The 7,923-nt window shown below is 47.5% G+C and overlaps 1 protein-coding gene across 1 annotated transcript in view; it reads right to left on the bottom strand.

Annotated features, from left to right (window-relative positions):
- Positions 1–4,521: 4,521 nt before the first annotated feature.
- The window catches only part of Slc38a6 (solute carrier family 38, member 6), a 90,869-nt gene continuing 87,467 nt past the window's right edge, over positions 4,522–7,923 (bottom strand). The window contains exon 17 of the transcript XR_005505476.2: positions 4,522–7,215. The gene's annotated coding sequence lies outside the window, so the exon portion shown is untranslated. The remainder of the gene's footprint in view (positions 7,216–7,923) is intronic.

Genomic DNA, 7,923 nt, shown 5'->3' with positions numbered 1-7,923 from the left:
AATAACGACAACAGCAAAGATGGCCACATGAATGACCAGTGGTTGCGTAGTCCTCTCCCTGTGCCTCGTTCCCCTCAGTGCTGAGAACAGAGCTGGGCTTGTAGTATGTGCTCAGTGAAGCAGAGCTGAACACAGCCTGGGGTTTCAGAGAAGCGTGGGTGGGATCCGTACAAATACATATTGAAAAATTGCCGGACTCTGGAAGAACGATTGTCAGGCCCATTTCCTGCTGTGGATGGAGCCAGGAGACACTGGGAGCTTGGCAGCCTGACAGCTGAGGAACGGCCAGGGAATTTAGCAGGAGACAGAGAAAATGAGTCCTGTGGGTCTGGCCCAGCACCATCAAAAGCAGACACTGGCAGAGCCTCTCATCCCAGATTCAGCAGCCAAGGTGGGTGGGTGCTGGCCCAGCTTGCACAGGTCCCCTGGGAGTCAAAACGTTTGGAATGCAGAGAGGAGGCAGCATTTTAAAGAGGCTGATGGTTCAGTCTGAGGCCAGGCATTGCTGGAAGATCACAGCACTGGTCACCTAAGGGATGTTACAGATGTGTCGGGTGGACACTATCTGCCATTGACTTAAGCTAACTGCTGAATGGGCCAGGAGTAGGCACTTGCTAACAGGCTAAGCCTGGATGTGTGGGGGATAAAATGACTGACGTTCTCACATACTCTCTATGCTATGGACCCTCGTGGCCATTTCATCCCCCTTTGGAACTTAAGAGTGAGTATATTTGTTCCATTCTGGCCAACAGAATTAAGACTGATAGAACTCCCAGGATAAGGGAGAATGGCAGATTCAGATCCTCTTCTGTCTTTAAATGTAGTATCTCCCTGTGGTGCCTACTGTGGCTGCTGTCTTACTGCCAGAGATGGGACAAAGGCTAGGGAATGTAAACCAGGGGGATGGATGGAAAGAAACCCACTGCCTCACCCTCAAACAATCAGCCCTCAAACCTCACGACCACACTAGTCCTGTTCTGTGAGATAACCGATGTTTTACTGCTTGTGACAGTGAAACAGTGATTCTACTTGCAGCCAAGAGCACCATTTGATGTAATGGCAAAGACGATTGGCTAAGTCAGGCAGACCACGCCCCTTCAGGATCCTGTCTTCAGGATAATGGCTCAGTTGAGAATTTCAACTATTACTTAAACATTGATATTTTAATATAATATTTTATTAATTCTTTGAGAGTCTCATATAATGTGTTTTGATTAAAACATTTACTTTAATAGTTGTGAATGTGTTTGAACACCTGTGACTTTCTAAGCAGTTGTCAGCTTTAAAATATAAAATAAACAGAGCATCAAACTTGTAACACATCCCTTTCTACCATCTGCTCATTTAAGCAAGAATGTGAATGAGCTTTAAGATTTATTTTGTGTATGTGTGTGTGTGTGTGTCTGTCTGTCTGTCTGTGCACACTCATACAGGTGCTCTCAGACTCCCCCTGGAGGTACAGGTGGTCAGAGTCTACTCTATGTGGGTGCTAGGCACTGTACTCTGGTTCTCTGACAGACGCCACTGAGAGAAGGCTTTTAAAGGAGAATATCGAATAAAAATCCTCGACAGATTCTGTTTCCTTGGGTCTTCATTTCTGAAAGCATCAATGCTTACCAACATTACCGTGGTAAACAGAGAACCACCCACATTCCAGAATCCAGTGCAACTCCCCCCCATCTCCCACCCCACCCTCAGGGACTCAATGCCAAGGCTATGTCATCACCAGCTACCAATGCACTGCATCTCCACTGTCACCCCAGGCCACATAATGTCCCAATGTGCATGTGCCATAACCTTATAAAGCCTGAGCCTTCACAGTCTGCTTCTTTTCCTTCCAATACACACACACACACACACACACACACACACACACACACTCACACACACTCACAGTCACACACACAGTCACACACACTCACACACACATACACACACTCACAGTCACACACACAGTCACACACAGTCACACACACTCACACACACACATACACTCACACACATACACACACTCACACACACTCACCACACACACAAGCACACACACTCACACACACTCACACACACTCAGAGGCAGTCTTTGGTATATTCCTGTCCCCCAATAAATCTCTGTCAAGGTCTGTTGTGTGGTGTGATTTTGTATACTTCCTTGGCCCTCTGATCGTCACAAAATACCCATTACATCTACAGTGAATGGATGCATGTGCTTCTCTCTGTTAACTTGTCGTGTTTGATAAGGATCTCTGCCACAAATATAGCATAGAGTGAGAAAATGAAGGGCTTCACTTATCTAGTGCAATTGAATGAAGTGAAATACTGCACGTGGCTTGTGACTCTCCCAAAAGTGGGCAAAAGGGACAGAGGTTACTTGGAACTACCTAGAGTCAGGTTCAAAGGAAACCCCATTTCCCCTTATTCTAGTAGTTAGACAAGAGCCAGCATTCCTCAGGAATGCTGTAAAATGGTGTAAAACCAGTTCCGCTCTACCAAAGGAGGATGCCTCCCTTACCACTGTGGGACAAGGGACAAGCTATCCGGGGTGCCTATCAGCATATCAAAGCCCATGCTGGCCTGGGGCTTCCTCAGTAGCACAAACCTGTTCCATGTTCAGAATTCAGGCTAACTTCCTAGCTCAACTCAGCCCTGCCCCCTACCTTAAACTTCTCCAGCTCATGGGTTTCCCTCTCCCTAGATACTCATCTTTCCTTATAGCCCTGCTATTTTGACCATGGTCTCTCTCTTCTGCTCTCTCTTTGTCTTATCTCTCACCTGCCTCTCTCCCCCGTAAGCCCTCTTTGCTCTGCTTTTCTTATGGCCAGATCCATTCTGCTGGCCATGTTTAGTCTACTACTTTCTCTCTTGGCTCTGGACTCTTCCAGAAGCCTCTGGCTGCACTCTTCCCTCATATCTACAATAAAAACCTTCCCCTAACCATGCCATGGAGCGGTCACATAGTCTGTTTAGACATCTAGTGAAGTCACAGAGGGCAGGAAGGTGAAGCAAGGAAGACCTTCAACCCAACACGGTGAGCCAAGATCCTTTCAAGCTTCTGCCGGGTGTTGGGGAAGAGCAGGACAGTCACTCACCCTGCTCTCCTGTGCTTCCAGGCTAACAGAGATAGACACCAGTCAGCTTTAACAACCCACGATGTGATTAGTTACAGTGGTAACACCTTATCTAAGGAGACAGAGCAAGGTCAGGAGTGTCTATAATAGAACTCACTTCATCCCAAGGGAATGAGAAGGAAAGGAGGAAGAGACAGAGAAGAAAACAGGGAGGGGAAAAAGGAACAAGGGAGAAAGGAAGGCAGGGAAGAAGGGATGGGTGGGGGGAGAGAGAACATTGACTAACTTAGTCTTTCCAGGCCAGAGAGCACCTTTGAATGAGCTTTCACAGTAGGAGACTGCTCCCACCCCCAGAGACACATATGCTAGAGTCTTGACTGCCTGTGTCTCAGAATGTGACTATTTGGAGACGAGTCTACAGAGAGATAACTTAAATGAGGTCACTAGGATGGGCTCTAATCCAATGTTCTGATGTTTTTATAAGAGGAGAACTATTAGACTCTGACATCTATGGAGAGAAAACCACATGAAGACCTGTGCATAAGATGGCCCTCCTCGCTAGCCAAGGAGAGAAACCAGAAGCAGACCTATCCCTCCTTGGTCATGCTAGCCTGAACCTGCATCTTGCCTTCCAGCCTCTAAAACCATGAGAGTGAATTTCTAATGCTTGGCCGCAAATGTGTTCCAGCAACCCCGGCAGAATAACTTAGGGACTGAATCTCCGCCTTTCTTATCAATAGCTCACCACAGTACCCCAGACTATACAGGCATGCGTTTAGAAGAGAGGCGTCTGTCTGTCCAGGGCTGAGGACTCAGAGGACAACTCTCTCCATCGCTTGGCACCATTGTTCTCTGGCCTTGCCCTCTACCCTAGGACTCTAGGATTGCAGCAGACACTGGTCCTCCCTCCTGGTGAGAGCGGGGGTTAAAGAGGAACCCCTGATGCTCTCCCTGGACCAGTTATTAGAGTCCTGGGAAGGATGAGGTTTACTGCCAGGAAGAGAAACCCTAGGAAGCCATCCTCTCTGCTGCTGAAGACACAGGGGCAGTGGGGGGAGAAGCAGGATTCTCCAGCCATGACTCACCCTACATTTCATGGGGAAGGGAAGTGGAGAAGGTCCTGACCAGCCATACTGAAAAGCAGTTAAGCCCAGTTTCATTACACAGCCTTGAAACCTGCACCATCTGACTCTTGCACCATAGCTGCCGTAGTAGAACGCGCAACTGTGGTCTCAGTGTCCTGAGGTCTCAGTATCCTGATCCGGGCTGGGTACGGGACACACGGGCTAGCCTCCAGGGATTTCTTGGGATCACAGGAGTGTCTGCCCTGGGTAGGGACACCACCATCGAGGGGGATTATGTCCAGCAGATTAAGAACAGGACACTGCTTCGGTCTTAGTGGTCCTGGTGAAAGGGAGGTCCTGGGCTGTTGGGCGGGGGCGGTTTTGTGGCTGGAGCTGGGGCTGACTGGTTTTTCCACTTCCAGTGTTTCTGGGCCTGAGAAAACACTTCTAGCAGCGGAAAGACTTAGACTGACAGCATAGAGGAAACCCCTGAAGTGGGGGGAACCAGCAGGGAGAAAACCAGACTCTTTCAGAGGGGACAGGAGATTGGCAGGTGCTAAGTGGGGGGTTGAGGCGTAGTGAAGGGGCTGGTGCCACACACCACGCCAGAGTCTCAGAGCTTCACTTCCCCCATCAGCCAGGGTTCTGGGATTGGACACTCAGGGCTTTGAAGCTAGCTGACTGGCATCAGGATGCCATCGGTCCACGAGCATTTATGGGGCACCAAGTGCTTACAACATGTTATACTGTCTGAAGAGGAAAGCTTCCAAAACAGTAGCAGATTACTTTGATATCTTTGTGCTTTGAGTTACACAGGATGAAAAGCGACAACTGTGCCACACACCCCCACAGCCACCAGCCTGCTGCCACTGGTCCTTTCAGTGCAGTAAACCAGAAGTGAGGCGCTCACAGGAAGGGCCCACTTTCTCAGTGCTGACCACCTGACAGCTGACCACTTTTTCCCAAATGTGATGCATTTGGAGCCCAGAATGGCTGCTAACTTGCTATGTAGCCACACGTGTTAGGATTTGTCAGTGGGAGGCGTCTTGGTGGGGCTGGGCTAAGTTATGTAGCAGAGATCATACCACACAAAAGGTCTCATGTAAGATGTTTATTTGGGGTTGTGGGTGGCGAAAGGCCATCTTGGAATAGGGACATGAGAGAGAGACAGAGACAGACACACAGACAGAAGGATCAGGAGACAGAGAGAAAGAGAGAGCTTTTAAAGGGTTCGAGTGTTGCATAGGAAAACCTGCAGCTCGTAGCAACAGTGGAAAGGCACAGTGCCTGGCGATGAAGCAAGCTGCAAGCACCGAGTCGCTGAAGGCAGGCTGGCAGGGCACCTGAGTTAACAATACAGCCCTGAACTTCTGATCCTCCTGTCTCTGCTTCCCAAGTGCTAAGGTTACAGGCACTCGCCGGCTTACTCTATTTATACAGTGCTGGGCTGGAACCTAGGGCCTCGTGCATGATAGCTCTACCAACTGACCAACACTTCCAATCCCCAAAGGAAGATTTTTGTCTTGATCACTGAGGTGATTACAATATGGCCTTAAGTAACAGCCTGTTCATTTAGGTCAGCTGCTACCCTGATGAGGCGAGCAGCCCATGCAGAGGCCAACACTGTCAGTCAAGGGCTGGGGACTCAGAAAGCCAAACCTCCAGAGTCTAAACAAGGTAAAAGGATTTGCAAACCAAGGCCAGGCATTAACTTGTCCCTCTGTAATCTGTTCTCTCTGGGCCCCTGCAGGTGCTCAACGTGAAGCCATTAGATTGGCGTCCCTCTGAGTTAATGCAGTACTTATCAAAGGACCGTCACCATTAACAGCAAGATAAAGGTAGGAAGCTTTTCTTAAACCACTTATGTTCCATTTCAAGGACGACCATTCATTCTGAAATTCTACCCTTCCACTATTATTTTGTTGAAATGTACTTTCTCCCCTGCCCCTACCTCTTTTGACATGGGTTTCATGTAGCCAAAGCTGTCCTTGAACTTGTTTTGTAGCAGAGAGTGAACTCTTGACCTTTCTACTGTCTCCTGACCTTGGGGGTTGTAGGTGGCACCACCATGTCTAATTTATTCGGCACTGAGGACAGAACCCAGAGCTTCTTATATAATAGTGAAACATTCTACCAACCGGGCCACATCTCCAACCCTAAAATGTGCTTTCATTTATGGAGAACTGGTGTCATTGGACGGGAATTTTCTTTTTTAATGTTCTCACTTAAAATAAAAGCATTTTGACGAGGCTTGGACTGTTCTCAAACTTGAATTTTGACTTAATGGTTTTTCCAAAATTCTTGAAAATTTTACTAACCTGAAAAACCTTCTGTATTAAAATGCCATTCTCAGCAGGGTAGGAAGGCTTTTGCTTACAATCCCTGCACTGAGAGAGCAGAGGCAGGAGGATTCCAATGAGTACAAGACTAGTCAATATTCATGGTAAGACCTGTGTCAACACACACACACACACACACACACACACACACACACCATAAACGATCTTCTTCGATAGCTTGTGTTTTGTAGTGCAGACTCACGTTGAACCAGGGCAGTGTGAAATGAGGATGGGCTTTACTGAAATCCCCCAGAAGGACCCTAACCTGGGACGGGATCCAGGGAAAATGCATTTGCTTGGCTATCTTGCCACAGCTCCTCCTGTCTGTCTCTTCACCAAAGAGCAAAACCAGATGGACTCATGTGCCTCAAGGAAGAGGAAAGGAACTTGGCAGATTACGGTAGGGAAGGAACATTTATTATGGGTGATTTAGCAGCCTTCAAAAAGAAAAAAAAAAAAAACCTGTTATCCGTCATCTCCTATCAGAGTCCTCTATCTCTCTAAAGCCCCAAACAAGAGGAAATTGTCTCAAAACAAGGCAAGAATGGGTGTACTTAGGGTTGTTTCCCCGCCTTCCCCTTCTTTGAGGCGCACATGAAAGTTCTTTTTAATGCCCGTCTCCGTTGACCTGTGGGCATGTCCAGTCCTTCTGCCTCCAGAGCCTCATTCAGCCTGATTTCCGCAGTGGCGCCGTTCCTTGGGTATTTGTGAATACACCATTTCCTTCTGATCAGGAACACATGAAAGCTGAAATGCAGAGCATTGTAATACACACGTGTGAGCTCACTACGTGCACAGGGACATGGTCTTGTGAGTCCCTTCAGAAGCCAAAGTCTCAGAAATGGGCTCCCTACGGGCATAGCCAGAGCCTAGTCTCACTGAGGTCACACTCTGTGCAGCTGATGGCCCGAGTTTACAAGAGAGACAACAGCTTGACCCAGAGTTACGGAGTTTGCTTGCATGCCTGGCAACTCCTCTGATTCCTTGACATTGACCCATCCTCCATCCTCAGTACAGGAGCATATATAGATCTGGGTTAGTGTACTCATGGTTTACAACTTGTTTACTTCATGGCTGCCGTGGGTAGGCATGTAATTCTTACCACCTTGGCTGTCCCACAGTTGTGTGGGTGTGTACTAAATTACTTATACCTGTGCACATATCCCAGTAGCAGATTAGTACACCAAGTCTGTGTCAACACTTCTATTTGAAATGGATTTACTTACTTAGGACTCAATGTTGGCTTTACCAACCGCTGTTAGCATGGCAATCTAGAGGCTGATGAAGCAGAAAAAGTAGTAACTCATGTAAGGTTATTCTACAAAACAACTTCTTTTAAAACCATGCCTTTGTTGGAAAGGCAAAATGGAGCTGGAGAAGGGCCAGAGCAGCAGTAATAATAATAATAATAATAATAATAATAATAATAATAATAATAATAATAAGAAGAAGAAG

This window comes from Rattus norvegicus, chromosome 6 (assembly GCF_036323735.1).
Source record: "Rattus norvegicus strain BN/NHsdMcwi chromosome 6, GRCr8, whole genome shotgun sequence".
In the NCBI taxonomy this organism is placed as follows: domain Eukaryota; kingdom Metazoa; phylum Chordata; class Mammalia; order Rodentia; family Muridae; genus Rattus; species Rattus norvegicus.
Note: the sequence above shows the minus strand (reverse complement) of the source record. Positions and strands in the feature narration are given on the sequence as shown.